Below are 12385 nucleotides of genomic sequence, written 5' to 3'. Positions count from 1 at the left end.
AGTAACATTTCTATTTATTTTTCTCCCAAGTGTATTTATGCTTTTACTGACGGATTGGAAATAATAAAGCATCAGCCAAAATGCACTGTTATAAAACTGCAGGCAAAATAACCTAGCCAGTCTTGAAATTTTCAGTTTTAAAATCAAGATTTTTATATATTATTTATTCAAGATTTTGGATGTCTAACTTTTAAAAAAATACTTTGAAACTCTAGGATCATTACAAAGTAAAATTGTTTTTTAAAAATACTCAATCCAGACACTAAATGAATAGAAGTTAAAATCTCTATGCTTTTTATGTGAATCCAAATTATGTCATTTTAATATCACAATTTTCTGCGGTGTCAAAATGTTCTATTTTGAAAACCAGAGGTTCCATCTAGACAGGATAGTTCTCATTGGCTATATAAAATAATCTGTCTATAGACATAGGTACACAATTAAGTGAGAAGATGGTGAATAACATTTTCAGAAATAATAGAAATTCTTTTATTTTTTTGTATTTTTCATAAGTGAGAAGTGGGGAGGCAATCAGACAGACTCCCACATGTGCCAGACCAGGATCCACCCTGCATGCCCACCAGGGGGCGATGCTCCACCACAACCGGAGCCATTCCAGTGCCTGAGAGCCATCCTCAGCGTCTGGGTCAACTTTGTTTCAGTAGAGCCTCGGCTACAGGAGGGGAAGAGAGAGACAGAGAGAAAGTAGAGGGGAGAGGGGAGAGAAACAGATGGGCACTTCTCCTGTGTGCCCTGGCCAGGAATCAAACCTGTGACTTCCACACACCCGGCTGACACTCTACTGCTGAGCTAGCTGGTCAGGGCCTAGTAGAAATTCTTTATAAATTCATTTAATCACTTTTGGAACATAGTGAGTAGGGATAAATAAATATATTTCCAGGAAATTTACTTATAAGTATTACAAAGAAAATATTTCATCTCAAGGATCTGCAATTAGTACTTTTTATTACTAAATAGAGCACAGTTGTATATAGAAAATGTAATGCCACCTCACTCTTCACCTGACTCAGGTGAGTATTAGGAATAGATTACAACCTTGTCCTCTTGTTTTCTAGGATGCTGAATTGGAATTTGTAATCTGCAGACAAGTTTTTACAGAATATTTACAAATTTTATTCGTTTTATCAGTATTCAGAAACCCTAAATTAAGGACCACCAATACCAGCCATTAGAAAAACATCACTGGTTAATTATCCAGGCAATTTTCATTTTCTCTGATGGAGAGAGCAAAGCTTTTCCAACACGTTGATAGTAACAGATAGTTTTGATATTTTAAAGAAGGCAAAGAATTCTATTCATCTTCCAGAGAGTGAGTGAATAAAAAGGTATTGCATTTTTCCAAACTGCTTTCTCATTTCTTTGACACGATGCCCTGAGAAATAAAAGGCAGATTATTAACTTTGAAAAGAAGCTACTGGTTTCTCTCCTGTCTCTGGATGCCTCTCCTGCCTGGTCCGCGCCTCTCAGCACATCTGGTAACCATGTGTGGTAGTGCTAATGAAGACCTTCCTGAGTGAGTTACAATTAGTTCCGACTGCCATGCAGCTTTCCTGGGCAGTACCAAAGTAAGTCAGCAATGGGGGTGAGGGAGAAGCTGTAACTCTTTCACCTCCCAACACCTGAGTTCTCCCCTGCCCAGGGACTCTCATCACCAACACTCCAGAGGAATTTTTGAAAAAGGTTTAAGCAAATACTCAAGAGTTTCCTCCTTAGGTTTCTCCAAAGTAGCATTTTACCCAACTTGATTGAATGTGACAGGCCGGCAACAGAACTTCTATGAATCATTGAACAATAGAGAACTGTTAAACAGAAGCCATTTCCCCTTTTGGTCCATGTATTATTCTCACTGAACAATTTTATGTGCTTTAATAGAATAAATTTGGGTGTTTTCTTATTTGATGAATTAGAAGGAACTGCAGAAGCAAAGATACTGTATACAATTAAACTGCTTGAAAATGCACACTCTTGTTTACTCTAGCCTCTTCCCCTTCTCAATCAAGCTACTAATAGAGCTGTTTTAAGTTTCAACAAGGACCATATTAACTGTGGGTCTCCACATGAAACAGAATGTTAAAACCTCAATGTCTCCTGATGATGGAAGCTCACAAAGTCTCCCAAATCCTGTGTTACATTTCTGTCTGCAATCACAATCATTTCTTTTCAACACTTTTTTCTGTACCTAGCAAATTATGAGTTCTCAATACTAAATGATCACAGGAACAGCTTTTGTGAGAAGATTCTAAGTGACTCCCAGGAAAGGAAGCTTAGTGTAATTATTTCTGTCAACTTGTACCAATATCTTATCTTAATGACTTCTGTTTTTAATTTTACTGACTTGGGTCTTAGTTATACATTTATGCAACAAATGATAACCACGGTTTTCATTTCACTCTATCCTATTTGCTCATATACACAAGTTGGCACACAAACTTCTATGACTATCAACAGTTAAAAATAAACATTTTCAAGTACAAATCCAAAATCAGGAAAAAACTGCATTCCTAAACAATCACTTGAAGCTATTACAATGCATAAGTAACATTCTTAAAACAAAGAATGTAGCAATAAGAAACAGCATAGAAGAAAGCTATGGGAACATTTTTTCTTCTTTTAATAGAAAAGTGAAACTACATGTATTCCATTCAGAAAAAGTGACTATAAAATAAATGAAATAAGCATATTAGGTTAAAACAATAAACCATAGATAGCCCTTACCTCATCTGGCTCTTACATGTACTTAATTTCTTAATAAAGAAAAGAAAAACATCTCCCACACTATTATTCACACATTTAAATTTCTACAAGTATTTTCACTCCGGCCTTCCCCTCATTCACCATAAAATATAAATGGATTGATGGTACAGTGCTAAATCCTCAGACTGGAGACAGTTTGGCCCTCATCTGGCCCACTGTCTGCTTCCCTTTTTAGGTAATTATCCTTCCAGATTGATCTCTGTCCCTCTCAGAAATGATCAAATTAAAACAAAAACAAAAATTCTCCACAGAAGAAAAATCTATACACACACACACAAACATATGCACGTACATACAGTTTTTTCAAAAGGCTTTGACTATAGTGATGAAAATATTGAGATTCATCGCTGTTTCAAAATGCCAATAACAATTCTAAAACACTGGACTCAGATACTGTATGTAGAAAATGACATACTTTGCACTATTATATTTTCTTGACTTTTATGAATAGGAAGTTGACTTTACCAGGAATAACGACAGTTAATGACAATGCAATGAGCCACAGGCTCCTGGGCCTGAAGGAGAGTAGTTCCATGTGTAAATGATAATTAACGCCATTAAACATTCCGACACTACACTTACTTAACAGCTTTGGGCATTAAAACTCTCAAATGCTTCTATTGCACCTTACCAAGTAATTAAATACTGTGAAGGTACGGAGTGTTAATCTGCAAGGTAACTGACTGGGATTGCTCCGGTATATCTCTTGAGAACAGAATCAGTCTGTAATATTTACATTCACCAATCACCTTTATATGTGGGCATTATGCTTTTTACAAACTTGAATAATAAGCTGCATAAAAATTCAACACACAGTAAGCTGCACCCCTGGTTTGGTTAACATCCACTCCTAATCCCTGTGAGGCTGCTAACATTTGCTCTGCAACCTGACGCTGCCATGGCCCGTCAAACCGCTCTACTATCTGAGTCAAATTCACTTTTACAAACTGTAGGTTCAGTGATATATATTATGATCATAGCCCTTCTCTCAATATTTGAGGAAGGCAAGGGGAGGAAAACTGAGTCAAGTAATAAACTAGTCATATATTGGATAACAATATTAAGTTATTTAAAACTGGTAAACATACAAAAGGATCTGACTTCTTGATAATCAAGACTTCTTTTATTGCACATACAGATGTTTAAATGAGCACACGCATTCCATTCTTATCTCTCTTAAATTCAGCAGAATAACTCTAAGTCTTTACAAGGCATGTTATCAATGTAAAAGCAATAAAAATGTCACCCTCTTGTGAATTACCATTTACAGTATTTCACAAGAATGGCATTCACACCCTCTAAATGAACAAGGTTCTCTCTTTAAATTGAAGGACACCGCCTGTACTCTTCATCAGTTAGCATGAGCAGGAGGGGGAGGGGAAGGGAGAAAATCACAAACCATTTTTCTATCATGTGAACTCTCTTTGACCCTTGCAAGCTATTCAAGTATGCACTTAAGACAATTCAAATAAATAACATAAATACACATACGCAGAGCAGATATATAGATGGCAAAAGAGTGACGCCTGATAAAGTAGAGAGATTGATATCTACAAATTCCCCATCCGAGGACCTGTTCTTTGGCATTATCATTGATGGCACAAGAGGAATTCTCATAGATTAAAGGTAATAACATTTCATAAATTCAATCAATAACTCTGTGAATCAGGATATAAACTTACTATGAGTCAAGTACAGCTAAAAGAGCTCACCAAATTAAGAAAAAGAAGAAGCTACCTTGTTCCATAATAACTTAACATTTTTCAATACATGATCATAGCTATACCAGGGGAATGTCAAGAAGGCTGGCAAATATAAAATGCAATGAGAAGTATAGGATAAGATATATAAAGTGATGTTTAGCTGAAAAATTTCAAAATATTCATCTTAAACTAATTCTATTCCAAAAGCTAAATATAAAATTATATGGAAAGTTGTTACATCTCATAAATGTGTACTTGTACATATCTAAAGCTATAAGCATTATTTATTCATATCTACTAAAATATTTCCTCAAAATAGAGATTAATTGGTGTCTGTCTAGCAATTTCCAATACTACCTCTTCACTTTAGTGGTACTATGTGCTATAGTTTTAAATGTACACTGAATGATAGAATTCATTGGATCTACTGCAATTTTTTTACACAGAACACTGATAAAAGTAGTAACCCCAACTTGACAGATAAATGGATAAAGAATAATGCATGTTGTAAATACTTTTATGATTCTTTTTAAAGCCACTCATTTTCTCCTTCTCCAAAAATAGATACAAAAGGAGAAAAGAACAGAAATGGAGATTTAAAATAGGAAAATAAAACTATTTTGTAAATGTTCTTAATGTTTAGAGAGCTTTAATCATACAGTTTGTATAGCAAAAACAAAACTCTACCAAAATTAACAGAAAAAGATAGAGATAAATGAGTCACTGAATAAACCTTTTCTTCAGCCAGAAACCATGCAGACATGAAGGTTTCTTCACAGCAAAACATGGGCCTTGAGTTCCCAGGAAGCCTGGTCAGTGGCAAGGACTTGGAATCCAGTGCTTCCGACCATTCATTCCATCTAGGCTTTCTGTTACCTTCCAGAGCGGTAACAATCCTAAGTCAAGAAACCAACTCAAGAGGGAATTGCTCTGTTGTGATTCTCAGTGACCCACAGAGCAGCATTTCACCCCAGTTTTGTGACATGTGACTGGGCTCGGAGAGTTCCAGTGTCAGGTCCAAAAATCCTAAGGGGGCTCTTTCCTTTGTGAAGCAAATTAATTACACAACCAAAGATTGCCTCATTCTTGAGGCCTATTGACAAAATTGGGACTTCAACCCCCAGTTTGTTTTGTATTTGTTCAAAAGAGTAAAAGAGATCCAGGTAGAGCCCAATATAAATTAAAAAAAAAAAGACAAAGGATGGTTTGATTCACTACACATGGTAGGAAATTACATATTTTAAATTTAAAACCCAATTAGAAATAATTCAACTTTGTACTGTTCACTCTCATGTGGTTTGAGCTACAGGATGAATGGAAAGCCGTCTGTCTACTGTTCTGAGTCTTCTAAGCCATGATATTTTCATCAGTATTTACGTCTCCCCCATCCTGTTCACAGATGTGTATAAATCACATCATGCTCCACTAAGTTGCAGAGCTCCCTGTGATTTTTATGTTGATATACAAATTAAAAAATTATAAATTGTTGTTCTCACAATTATGTTAGCTTTTTAACCTAATTTAATTATTGTATTCTCTTCTGATTCCTAGCTTCAAAATAAGAAAATGCCTGTATTTATTGCACAGCCTATCCAATCATAGTTTTGTTAGGAAACAGACTTTAGGAGCTCTTCCCCTTTCCCACATCCTTAATGGGATAAAATACCATTTCTAATGGTAAATACTAAAGTAAAAAATATGAGCAATCATGGAAACTGTGAGTTTTCCCAATACATGAGTCACTTACATCCCCAGAAGTAATGAAGCCTCCCAAAAAAACATAGAAATTTAAAATGACAGTGATTTGATGGTTTTTCCTGTGTCTAAGTACGATTGACTATGACTAAATAATTTCTCAATTGCTAGACTAAAACAAGCCAAAACAAATAGCTCTTAAAACGTTAATGTATATTGTGTAGTGGTGACTGCTCAAGGTCTCATTAAAGTCAACATTGGATAGATAATACTGAGATGTGTTTGAATTAAAGGGCTATTCCTGAACTCATTGGTTATAGAATAAAAAAAAAACAAAACTCGGCAACACTGTTTAAACAAAAAAAGTCAATTAAAAATAAAATATTCTTCTATATTAACAAATATGATACAGTTCATATTTAATAATAAAAGAGAAAAGATATATACTTAAGGTAGCTAAAGCTCAAATGTTTTCAAAAATGGTAAATTATTTTCTAGATACAATGATGGTAGAATAATCTCAGCATTTTTTGATTGATAAAAATTTTATCTAAATTTTATAATATATACATATCCATTTCCCCTTCTCCTTTGAAATTTATTGCATTTTTTACTAGTGACATAAATACAATGAAGATAATGTATTAAATATATTAAATTACAATTTAACCACCAAAAAGCCATTCATCTAATCAAGAAACCTTTATCAGTTGCCTATTGTGTCCAATCGGAAATGGCTCAGTCCTGTAGGAAGCTAAAGTATGCAAATACAATAGAAGCAAATACTTGTTTCCTAACCTTGCTGATCTTAATCTTATTGTGGAAACTAGGTATACTTATCAATTTTTTTACTTAAAAATGTAATTCATGCCAATGTGATCAAACAGGCAGTTTATGGCATAGTCCTGGTTCAATTGTGATAGCATTATTTTCCCAGGAAGACGAAAAAATTTTTTTTGTATGTCTGAAACCTACCACTGTGATACATATATGGTAGATGTTTAATTCATAACTATAGATATATTATAAGATAAAACCAAAGAGCAAGCATGTGGAAAATATATTTAGTTCTAAATATTACTTCTTTTTCAGTTACACTTAGAAAAATAAATTAAACTCGAATACACCCAAGGTCCTAACATTCTCATTGTGTGACCTCAGACAAATTACTTAACAGTTTTGAGTCTTCAATTTAGCAGCATAAAATACTTTGCAAAAAAACTTTATCATATAAAAATGATAGCAAATTTACCATACAAAATTTCTCTGTAAATACTTGCACATGGTAGCAAGGAAGTAATTGTAGTAATATTATTCTATTGTCCCATGACATTATGCCCCTTGGTTGCTCATAATCTACATGAATTTTCTCTGATAACTGAAAAACATAAATGTTTTCCTATAAGTCTTACATATTTATTTTAGCTATATCAAACATTAAAGGACATTTCCCCCTTATCAGTCAAAAAAGTATACTAGTATTTCTTAAACTACAAAATTTAGACATTAAGGAAAACTTATGTATCTATATATAAAGTAACCAGAGATATCAGAGTTGAACAATCCCAAATGAACATTGGTTTTGTTGGTTCCGGGAGAGTGTATATATAAGGGGGGGGGGATTCCAATACCTTCTGAATTCTATAAAAGAGTTTTGCAGATCATAAGACTCACTGAACACTTGTTAACTGAATGAAATCTATTTTAGGTTTGTATACACTTTCAGTTCCTTTATCTTAAACATTAAAAATATTTGTCAAGATGAGAATACTGAAATGACAATTCTCATAGAAATCATGTGCAAGAAAACTGTCAAATTCTTGGATAACAAAGTCAAAGAGAAGAATCAATTTGGGGCTTAGAAGGTACTTCCACTTATAAAAAGTTTTACAAGGACATTATAGTATTTGTAGTTCATTTGATTAAAGATCATATATATATTACTGTATTTCCCCATGTATAAGACACACTGATTTTCAAAAATTTGGGATCTAAAAATTGGGTGCATCTTATAGAGTGCTTGTAGCATTTCAAATGTCATAGATGGAACTGAGGATGAGGCAATATATGAAGATAGTGATTCGTCATCAGACACAGATGAGGACAAGCTAGTGCAGGGGTAGTCAACCTTTTTATACCTACTGCCCACTTTTGTATCTCTGTTAGTGTAAAATTTTCTAACCACCCACCAGTTCCACAGTAATGATGAATTATAAAGTAGGGAAGTAACTTCACTTTATAAAATTTATAAAGCAGAGTTACAGCACGTTAAAGCATATAATAATAATTACTTACCAAGTACTTTATGTTGAATTTTCGCTAAGTTTGGCAGAATAAATCTTTATAAAACAACTTACTATAGTTAAATCTATCTTTTTATTTATACTTTGGTTGCTCCGCTACTGCCCACCATGAAAGCTGGAATGCCCACTAGTGGGCGGTAGGGACCAGATTGACTACCGCTGAGCTAATGAATGGGAGTTTTGACAGTGATGAGGAGTTGAATAAATTTTATGATGAATAAAACCTGAGTTTAATAACTTTATGTAATTTTTTTTCTAATTTCTGGCCCCCAAATTGAGGTGTGTCTTATACATGGGGGAATACATACACACACATATATTATATATGCATAGAACTACATATTTTAAAGTACTTACATCATTCATCTTTTTTTTTTTCTTTTCTTTTTACAGGGACAGAGAATCAGAGAGAGGGATAGACAGGAACAGACAGGCAAAAACGGAAAGAGATGAGAAGCATCAATCATCAGTTTTTCGTTGCGGCACCTTAGTTGTTCATTGATTGCTTTCTCATATGTGCCTTGACTGTGGGCCTTCAGCAGACTGAGTAACCCCTTGCTCGAGCCAGCGACCTTGAGTCCAAGCTGGTGAGCTTTTTGCTTAAGCCAGATGAGCTCACGCTCAAGCTGGCAACCTCAGAGTCTCGAACCTGGGTCCTCAGCATCCCAGTCAACGATCTATCCACTGCTCCACCACCTGGTCAGGCTCATTCATCTTTTTTATCAAACTTGAGTTTCCTTTGTGAATTTATAACTGCAAGGAAAAAAATCACTTTCCAAACTGTTCACATTGATAGGAGCTTAATGGTGAACAAAATATTGAAAGAGCCTTATAAAATTTAAAATACACATGAGACAAGATATTGCTGCCTATGCTCCAGACACAGTAAGATGTCTAAGTGGAAATTAGATAGCATACTTAGATAAAAAATGTCTATACTTGGCTATAAAGAAATAGTAAATTCTTTAAAATAGTACCCCTAAATTTCAGAATGTACTTGTGATAAATGAAAAACTAATGAATTTGGGTAAGACTTGCTTTATTCTATGTGTTGGTTAATAAGTTATAACTGTTGCTTAGAACTAATTTTAAAAATGACCGTTAAATACACAACAAATAGCACCAGATCCTCTTGTAAAAGCTTCAATTCAATAATTAAAGTTTTTTGTTATTAGTTACCATATTATCTATAAAATACAGTGCTGAGCCCGTCAACAGAATTTTAAAGTGATTAGCCCAAACTGCTTTTAACCCTTTTTTAATGTCTTCAAATATCATTTTAAAAGATAGTCCAGAACTGACTACAAATGACATTTTTATTACAAAAATAAGGGACCAAACCCACACACAAGATGTATAAACAAAGAATTCAAGTTTTAGAAAGCCTTAGAATTATTGTTGGTTCTAATAGATATACTTTAATTTTAGCAGAATAATATCACTATGTGCCATTAGGTATCATATATATACAAAGTAGATATAAAGCAGTTAAAATTGATAAAACAGATTACACAATATTTATTCTAATTTGTGATATCTAGAATATTTCCTAATATCCAAAGTAGGATCTAGAGTTCAGGAATATACCAAGGGTGCTATACTAACAAAATTTGGAAATACTTCTCCTGACCAAGGTATTGTTCTGTTCTGAAGTTCATTAACTGGAAATTTTTAGTGTTTCTATAGAATAATGTAATTAAAATGTTCTCATCCATAAAAATTATTTATCTTTTAAAAAAAGTATACTCAGTGCCTTTTCCTTCAATCATAGCCTCTACAGTTAAGTTGCATGTTGCATAAAAATTTACTACCTTTTAACTGCTACTTGATTTCATTGGGTATTTCCTCATGAAGAAAGGTAAATAATTAAACCAATAGAAATTTATTTTTCATGACTATGGTGTTAGTTAGACAGAGGGTATTTTACATTTGAATTTCATCTTTTACTCATGGCAGCAATACAGTGCTGGTATTTATAATTCCTTGTTTCTCATGTATTTCATTCTCTGCTTTTGTGAAGCATACAGTATTCAGCAAACATGCCTCTCAAAAATGATTACCTAATATTTATCAAAGTTTAAGTGTCATATCCTAAATATGAGCATTAATCCAGGAGAAATTGGAACAGGTAACCGAATGTTGGATCACATAAAAATAATTGATATCGCTCCCCACCAGAGCCTGAGCTGACCTGAGGTTCACACCACTGCAAACTACCTAAAGAAGAGATGAATTATCTCCACAGACTTTCTGGTTCATACATTTCCTGTAGAAAGGAAGTAATTGTTTTTGTTTAAAGGAAACATCCTGGCTTAGATTAAGCAAAAGTCCATTTTCTGTCAACAGAAGACAAAGCAGAGAGGTGAAAAAAGTCAATAAATATCAGAAAGCAAAAGACTAGCCAGTATTTATCAGGTATCTGTATGAGCAAGTATTGAGGGCATCAAGAAAAAAATTCTGAATGTTTTATTTTGTTCAAATAATTTGTATGTGGTGCAGGCATGATATATTGTACGAATAGCTTACTAATCATATAGTAAATATAAATGCCTGCCTTTTAAAATAAAGTTCAAAGTCTATAAAAGGTAACTTTCTAATTCAAAATAAAGCATGACAGAGCTGGAGCAATCTTCTGCTCCAAGCACATATATTCAATTGCTCTAACAGAATTTCCCTATTGATTTTATCCATGAGTTAAGATGAGAGTCCCCCAAGTCCAGGTGGGGCATTTCTTTGTTTTCCGTATCCTTACAATGCTCAGGTCTCCTCATACAATCACAAATTTCCCAAGGAAAATCTTTCCTGATCTACATGAGTTTTCTTCTTTGTGAATATGGACATTTATATGAAATTGGTCATAAAGATATAAATATGAGCTACAGACCTCTTGAACTTAGGAAACTGCTTTATTATTTCTCATAAATTGGGAGAATATTTTTATTTTCTTTTTTCTGTAAGTAATAGTAACAGAATAAATATAATTATGTAATATTTTAAGTAGATGGATCCATCACTACTAGTCAATTTCAATTATAACAAACCATCTATGTATGTTTCATGGATTAAAATTAAGGAACAAATTAAATAACCCATCCTAGAAACATGTAAGCAGGTGTCACTAGGCCTTCTATAGTAAACATTCAAATATATTATCTACTATATTACTGTTGTTATTTTATAAAAGAAATAATTATTGTCTTTAATAGCACAGTGTGCCTTTGACAATCCACAATTTGCATAACATTACATGTATGAAAGTGTATGTATATGTCTCTTATTTATATGTAGGCACAAAATATATTCATCAACTCATTTAATTATCAGATACTGAGAAACTCCTTTATGCTAGGCGCTATAACAGGTACTGGAACACAAAGATCAAGAACATAATATCCTACTTAGGAAGCTCAGTGTTGCAGGTAAGTAGAGTATAATACTGTTATAGCTAATAGAGAAATGTAACATAATATGTTATGTGCAACAATGGATTTATGCAGAGAATATAATAGGAGCCAAAATACTTCTTTCTTTTCTATCCTAGGAGGGGCCAGGAGGATCACAGAAGACTACAAATTAAGGCTTGAATACTTCTTAGAAACATTCTCACCATGAGGCATGCCCCTTTTCTAAGGTATGTATGTCGTTGACATTACAGCACTAAGCGGGCAGAGTCTTCAAGAATATTCCCATCTCTTTTGATAACTTCAAAATGTTTGGTGCAAAAGATTAAATGACATTCCATTCTAAGTTAAAAAGAAATCCTATCTCTAAATATAAACTAGTATCAATCTTTCAGAATTTTGCTATCTTCTTGACTTGCTGCTCCTGTACTTCATTAGACCTAAAAACGTATCCTTGATTGACTAAGTGTCCGGCCAAGAGGCTATTCCATCAACCATCTCAGGGCCT

General features: G+C 33.7%; 1 protein-coding gene across 5 annotated transcripts in view; it reads right to left on the bottom strand.

Moving 5' to 3' along the window:
* Positions 1–12385, bottom strand: part of SOX5 (SRY-box transcription factor 5) — a 1089507-nt gene that overhangs the window by 505233 nt on the left and 571889 nt on the right. The window contains exon 1 of one of the 5 annotated variants that reach the window (XM_066354461.1): positions 5212–5343. The exons of the other annotated variants lie outside the window; for them this stretch is intronic. The gene's annotated coding sequence lies outside the window, so the exon portion shown is untranslated. Of the gene's footprint in view, positions 1–5211; positions 5344–12385 lie in introns of those variants that run through there. 5 annotated transcript variants of the gene reach the window in all.

The sequence above is a fragment of the Saccopteryx leptura genome, chromosome 1 (genome assembly GCF_036850995.1).
Source record: "Saccopteryx leptura isolate mSacLep1 chromosome 1, mSacLep1_pri_phased_curated, whole genome shotgun sequence".
In the NCBI taxonomy this organism is placed as follows: Eukaryota; Metazoa; Chordata; class Mammalia; order Chiroptera; family Emballonuridae; genus Saccopteryx; species Saccopteryx leptura.
This window is presented reverse-complemented; position numbering and strand designations above follow the sequence as displayed.